We start from the raw sequence: 6,131 nt of genomic DNA on the forward strand, positions 1-6,131 counted from the left end.
TATAGTGACGGAGATGCTGTGTTGTAAAAGGGCGCTGTCTTTTGGATGAGATGTAAAACCGAGGTCACAGCGCTCTGTGGTCATTCAAAATGACCACCAAAACCTTTGACAAAAGCTCTTGGTAATTGATGGTCTTCAATAATGCTTCTCCTTTAGGTACATTTTAAATCAGCTGAAAAATGCTGTGAAATGGGGGGGCACTTCAGGCCAGTGTAGGATTTGGGTTTCAAGAACCATGAAACTGCACGAGAAAGCCCGTACACTGAATTACACGGCTTTCTATTCAAAGGAGGACAAAAGAAATTCCCTGAGTTCGATTTTTTGCAGCACAGAGAGGAGCACTGTTGTGAGGCCGGTTAGCTCAGTTGGTTCGAGCGTGGTGCTAATAACGCCAAGGTCACGGGTTCGAGCCCCGTACTGGCCAGGTCCTTTTCTCCTCTCTTACCAAAGCTGTTAGGTTCCTTTCCGTGGTGAGAGGGGTTGTCATGCAACGCTGCCACATAGTGCCGACAGACAAGAGTATTGCGGGAGAAGAGAAAAGTGTTTGAAGATTTAAGAGTGTCTTAGGTGGAGCCAAAATCAAGTGTCACAAATACAAGTGGGAGGATTTCCAATGTTTAATATGGTAAAAATAAGCGGAAGTTATCTGCCGGTCCGGCACAGTCTGCCATGCTTTTGTCATATACTGTAAAGTGGTGTCGAACTGGGTGTCGAACTGGAGCCTCACCATTTGCATATGTGAGGCTCCAGTTATACATCGAGTGTCACATTAAATGACAAAAATGAAGAGAGTTAAAGCAGCTGGAGAGGTTTTCTTACAACTTTTGAGCTGACACAGTTTTGGAAAATGTTTCCTTCACGCTGCACTGTACAACATAGGCAGCCAAGAGTCTCCAAAACAAAACAGAATTGACAGATAGGAGAAAATTCCCACTCATCCTGAAGTTCCCAAAATCCAGCACTGAGCGTAAACAAAGTGTCTAAGTAGCGTGGGAATGCTAACCCTAACCCTAGCTGGAGTTTGAGCAATCCAGCACTGAGCGTAAAAAGATGAGTCAAAGTAACGTCTAATCGGATTAGTTTCCTTAGAGCTGGTTCAGAGTCTGCTCAAGAGTTTACCTTTCACACATGCGCAAAGAAGAATGTTGGGGGTGCACGCTTCAAGGCGCCTTACAGCTGTAGGGAGTGATTCGAGACGATTCGTGGCGTGTGCTCGTTCCCATATACCGTACGCCCCGGGGTGCAGTGCTAGGATGATGTACAATACCGCTTGGGCACGTAACGGCGTTATACGCAAGGTTTTCGTTTGTTCGTTTTGTTTTGCTCTGCTTTGCTTTGTTTTGCTTTCCATCGCGTTGGTAAGAGCGTAAATAAAAAGGCGATTCCTGCGTCTACCACTAATGTAAGAGCTATTTCAAGTGCGACGTGGTGCGGCTTTTCAAATGCTTGTGGGCATTTCTCTGTTGTTGATTCTTTTTTTGTGTGTAACAAAGTGGCATTTTCATGTCCGGACGGGGAGACTTTATCATTCCGACATGAAGCCAACCTTAAGTCCTCTGAGGCGTGTCTGTCTGCAAGGCTTGTATTTTGGAAATGTTTTTTTGAAACGGAGAACGACTTTGAAATAGGCTTCCGCCGGCGCCTCGCGATCCAGGTAAGATTGTAGCAAGAACGCAGCGGCAGTGGGGCTTGCTGTAGTCGTGGCCGAGTGGTTAAGGCGATGGACTAGAAATCCATTGGGGTCTCCCCGCGCAGGTTCGAATCCTGCCGACTACGTTATCCGCCTCCAGTCGGTGTGTTTCGGCGCAAGCAAAGAAGCGCGCCTCTTTGCTGTTCCTGGTGGTTTTAAAATGCCCAATCGCTTGTACCCGCTGCCTTGGAAATAAGTTCTTCAGCGTCCGCGAATGGCATTTTGCAGCTGGAAGCAGATGTCGACGCGTTTTGCACAGAGCACCAAAAAAGCGTCTTTTTTGAAGGCCCAGGCACTGAGCATTGGTGGTTCAGTGGTAGAATTCTCGCCTGCCACGCGGGAGGCTCGGGTTCGATTCCCGGCCAATGCAGTGGCTTTTGCTGCGAGCGGCTCCATCACTTGCATCCCCTTGCAACTCGCAACTCAAAAAACCCACTGAAGCTAAGCAGGTGTGAGCCAGGTCAGTACCCGGATGAGGGTGAGCTACAGGGAAAAACAAAGCTTCCAGCTGGAAGCGGTGTTAATGGTGCCGGCGGTGGGGCGCTCACCCTGAGGTCTGTGCGGGTCCCAATGCCCAAGTATAGTGACGGAGATGCTGTGTTGTAAAAGGGCGCTGTCTTTTGGATGAGATGTAAAACCGAGGTCACAGCGCTCTGTGGTCATTCAAAATGACCACCAAAACCTTTGACAAAAGCTCTTGGTAATTGATGGTCTTCAATAATGCTTCTCCTTTAGGTACATTTTAAATCAGCTGAAAAATGCTGTGAAATGGGGGGGCACTTCAGGCCAGTGTAGGATTTGGGTTACAAGAACCATGAAACTGCACGAGAAAGCCCGTACACTGAATTACACGGCTTTCTATTCAAAGGAGGACAAAAGAAATTCCCTGAGTTCGATTTTTTGCAGCACAGAGAGGAGCACTGTTGTGAGGCCGGTTAGCTCAGTTGGTTCGAGCGTGGTCCTAATAACGCCAAGGTCACGGGTTCGAGCCCCGTACTGGCCAGGTCCTTTTCTCCTCTCTTACCAAAGCTGTTAGGTTCCTTTCCGTGGTGAGAGGGGTTGTCATGCAATGCTGCCACATAGTGCCGACAGACAAGAGTGTTGCGGGAGAAGAGAAAAGTGTTTGAAGATTTAAGAGTGTCTTAGGTGGAGCCAAAATCAAGTGTCACAAATACAAGTGGGAGGATTTCCAATGTTTAATATGGTAAAAATAAGCGGAAGTTATCTGCCAGTCCGGCACAGTCTGCCATGCTTTTGTCATATACTGTAAAGTGGTGTCGAACTGGGTGTCGAACTGGAGCCTCACCATTTGCATATGTGAGGCTCCAGTTATACATCGAGTGTCACATTAAATGACAAAAATGAAGAGAGTTAAAGCAGCTGGAGAGGTTTTCTTACAACTTTTGAGCTGACACAGTTTTGGAAAATGTTTCCTTCACGCTGCACTGTACAACATAGGCAGCCAAGAGTCTCCAAAACAAAACAGAATTGACAGATAGGAGAAAATTCCCACTCATCCTGAAGTTCCCAAAATCCAGCACTGAGCGTAAACAAAGTGTCTAAGTAGCGTGGGAATGCTAACCCTAACCCTAGCTGGAGTTTGAGCAATCCAGCACTGAGCGTAAAAAGATGAGTCAAAGTAACGTCTAATCGGATTAGTTTCCTTAGAGCTGGTTCAGAGTCTGCTCAAGAGTTTACCTTCCACACATGCGCAAAGAAGAATGTTGGGGGTGCACGCTTCAAGGCGCCTTACAGCTGTAGGGAGTGATTCGAGACGATTCGTGGCGTGTGCTCGTTCCCATATACCGTACGCCCCGGGGTGCAGTGCTAGGATGATGTACAATACCGCTTGGGCACATAACGGCGTTATACGCAAGGTTTTCGTTTGTTCGTTTTGTTTTGCTCTGCTTTGCTTTGTTTTGCTTTCCATCGCGTTGGTAAGAGCGTAAATAAAAAGGCGATTCCTGCGTCTACCACTAATGTAAGAGCTATTTCAAGTGCGACGTGGTGCGGCTTTTCAAATGCTTGTGGGCATTTCTCTGTTGTTGATTCTTTTTTTTGTGTAACAAAGTGGCATTTTCATGTCCGGACGGGGAGACTTTATCATTCCGACATGAAGCCACCCTTAAGTCCTCTGAGGCGTGTCTGTCTGCAAGGCTTGTATTTTGGAAATGTTTTTTTGAAACGGAGAACGACTTTGAAATAGGCTTCCGCCGGCGCCTCGCGATCCAGGTAAGATTGTAGCAAGAACGCAGCGGCAGTGGGGCTTGCTGTAGTCGTGGCCGAGTGGTTAAGGCGATGGACTAGAAATCCATTGGGGTCTCCCCGCGCAGGTTCGAATCCTGCCGACTACGTTATCCGCCTCCAGTCGGTGTGTTTCGGCGCAAGCAAAGAAGCGCGCCTCTTTGCTGTTCCTGGTGGTTTTAAAACGCCCAATCGCTTGTACCCGCTGCCTTGGAAATAAGTTCTTCAGCGTCCGCGAATGGCATTTTGCAGCTGGAAGCAGATGTCGACGCGTTTTGCACAGAGCACCAAAAAAGCGTCTTTTTTAAAGGCCCAGGCACTGAGCATTGGTGGTTCAGTGGTAGAATTCTCGCCTGCCACGCGGGAGGCTCGGGTTCGATTCCCGGCCAATGCAGTGGCTTTTGCTGCGAGCGGCTCCATCACTTGCATCCCCTTGCAACTCGCAACTCAAAAAACCCACTGAAGCTAAGCAGGTGTGAGCCAGGTCAGTACCCGGATGAGGGTGAGCTACAGGGAAAAACAAAGCTTCCAGCTGGAAGCGGTGTTAATGGTGCCGGCGGTGGGGCGCTCACCCTGAGGTCTGTGCGGGTCCCAATGCCCAAGTATAGTGACGGAGATGCTGTGTTGTAAAAGGGCGCTGTCTTTTGGATGAGATGTAAAACCGAGGTCACAGCGCTCTGTGGTCATTCAAAATGACCACCAAAACCTTTGGTATATAACGGCGTTATATGCAAGTGCGGGACGTGAGGGTTTTCGTTTGTTCGTTTTGTTTTGCTCTGCTTTGCTTTGTTTCGTGGTCAAGAGGCGTAAGGTAAGTCGTAATCCAGGGAGAACACTGGTGGCAAACAGTCCGAGGTGAGAGGCGAGGTCCAAAGTCAAAAAGGCAGAAGGGGAGTCCAATATCCAGAATAAACGAGGTAATGGAAAAAATGCCAGGTAGAGCTCTGAAGGAATAGACTCAATACCGAGCAGCGGGAAGCAGGTAAAGATGGTAAAAATAGCACTGTGTACCGCACGGTGGAGTGTGTGCAGGTGGGTTAACTCGTGCGGCAGCGTTTGTTAATAATCACCCACTGCTGGTGCTGATTAGATCGCTTAAGAGTTGGTCTTAACTGCCTGGCGGTCATGACAAGCTCCTCTTTAAGCTGTGGTTTAGTTTTGCAATCATGTGTTTCTAGAGCAGTTATTTATGGGGGTGGGTGGGTCTTTCACAGAGGCTCAGGACAAATCCCCCGCCTGAAAGTCTAACGTGTGCGTTCAGACAGTCACAGGTCAAGAGCCAGGCAGGAGGACAATGGACAGAAGAGCCAACGAACTAAAAATAAAAGAACAAATATGAAAAAGCCACCATCTTTTTCTTTTTGACATTTTCCGACTTTCATGCAAGCCAGGACAAAGTTGCTCGTAGCTACTTGTGGATTCAAATACTCTATCGAGTGCTTTGATGAGTTTTTGCAATTTGATTGTCGTCCTGTCAGCCTGTTTCTGTTTTTTTTTTTCAATCTAGGGATGGAAAGTATGAGGGAAATGATGGAGCAATCAATAACCGCTCCGGAAAAATGGTAGAAAGGAATGGTCCGTCACTAAGGACATTTGTGAAGCAGAGGAGTGACATCACCACAAAGGCGACACATTCTGCTGATGGTTTTGGTGAATAATGATTGAGGCGCGTTAAGAGAAAGGTAGCTGTGTCAGCATGCGTAGGCTGCAAAGGATCAAGCAAAGGTTTACTCCATGCTGAAAAGAGAAGAAAAGAAGCACAATGTTTCGACTGTGGAGCCTTTTGCACCATCTTCTTTAGCGGTGATGATGTTTACATTGGAAAAACTGAGACATGCGTCCCTGGGTGGGCTTGAACCACCAACCTTTCGGTTAACAGCCGAACGCGCTAACCGATTGCACCACAGAGACTGACGGCCACTTGTGCTCTCTACATTTGCAGGTTTATGGTCAAAGAAAACAATCACTTGCGCTTCTTGCAGCCGGCAATCTTTTTCCACTGACAACCAAGAAATGGATTTCATCTTTCACAAGCTGTATGGATTTCTTCAAAAACAAGTTATTCCAGAAAGGAAATGAATTCTTGCATTAAACTGAACCAAGCTGTACATGTTTGTCTGAAATGAGACATTCGGCACAACAAGACACGGAGAGAGGCACCGCTGGTATTCAGACCCAGGATCGCCTGCTTACTAGG

General features: G+C 47.6%; 6 non-coding genes across 6 annotated transcripts; 5 read left to right on the forward strand and 1 right to left on the reverse strand.

The window, feature by feature from the left end:
* Positions 1-350: 350 nt before the first annotated feature.
* On the forward strand, positions 351-424 carry trnai-aau (transfer RNA isoleucine (anticodon AAU)). Its single transcript has one exon. It is a non-coding gene; the product is annotated as a tRNA-Ile (tRNA).
* Positions 425-1,694: 1,270 nt separating this feature from the next.
* trnas-aga (transfer RNA serine (anticodon AGA)) lies at positions 1,695-1,776 on the forward strand. Its single transcript has one exon. It is a non-coding gene; the product is annotated as a tRNA-Ser (tRNA).
* A 213-nt stretch (positions 1,777-1,989) lies between these two features.
* trnag-gcc (transfer RNA glycine (anticodon GCC)) lies at positions 1,990-2,060 on the forward strand. Its single transcript has one exon. It is a non-coding gene; the product is annotated as a tRNA-Gly (tRNA).
* Positions 2,061-3,962: 1,902 nt separating this feature from the next.
* trnas-aga (transfer RNA serine (anticodon AGA)) lies at positions 3,963-4,044 on the forward strand. Its single transcript has one exon. It is a non-coding gene; the product is annotated as a tRNA-Ser (tRNA).
* Positions 4,045-4,257: 213 nt separating this feature from the next.
* trnag-gcc (transfer RNA glycine (anticodon GCC)) lies at positions 4,258-4,328 on the forward strand. Its single transcript has one exon. It is a non-coding gene; the product is annotated as a tRNA-Gly (tRNA).
* A 1,443-nt stretch (positions 4,329-5,771) lies between these two features.
* trnan-guu (transfer RNA asparagine (anticodon GUU)) lies at positions 5,772-5,845 on the reverse strand. Its single transcript has one exon. It is a non-coding gene; the product is annotated as a tRNA-Asn (tRNA).
* Positions 5,846-6,131: the final 286 nt, after the last annotated feature.

The sequence above is a fragment of the Lepisosteus platostomus genome, chromosome 22 (assembly GCF_059453375.1).
Source record: "Lepisosteus platostomus isolate fLepPlt1 chromosome 22, fLepPlt1.hap1, whole genome shotgun sequence".
NCBI classification, from domain to species: domain Eukaryota; kingdom Metazoa; phylum Chordata; class Actinopteri; order Semionotiformes; family Lepisosteidae; genus Lepisosteus; species Lepisosteus platostomus.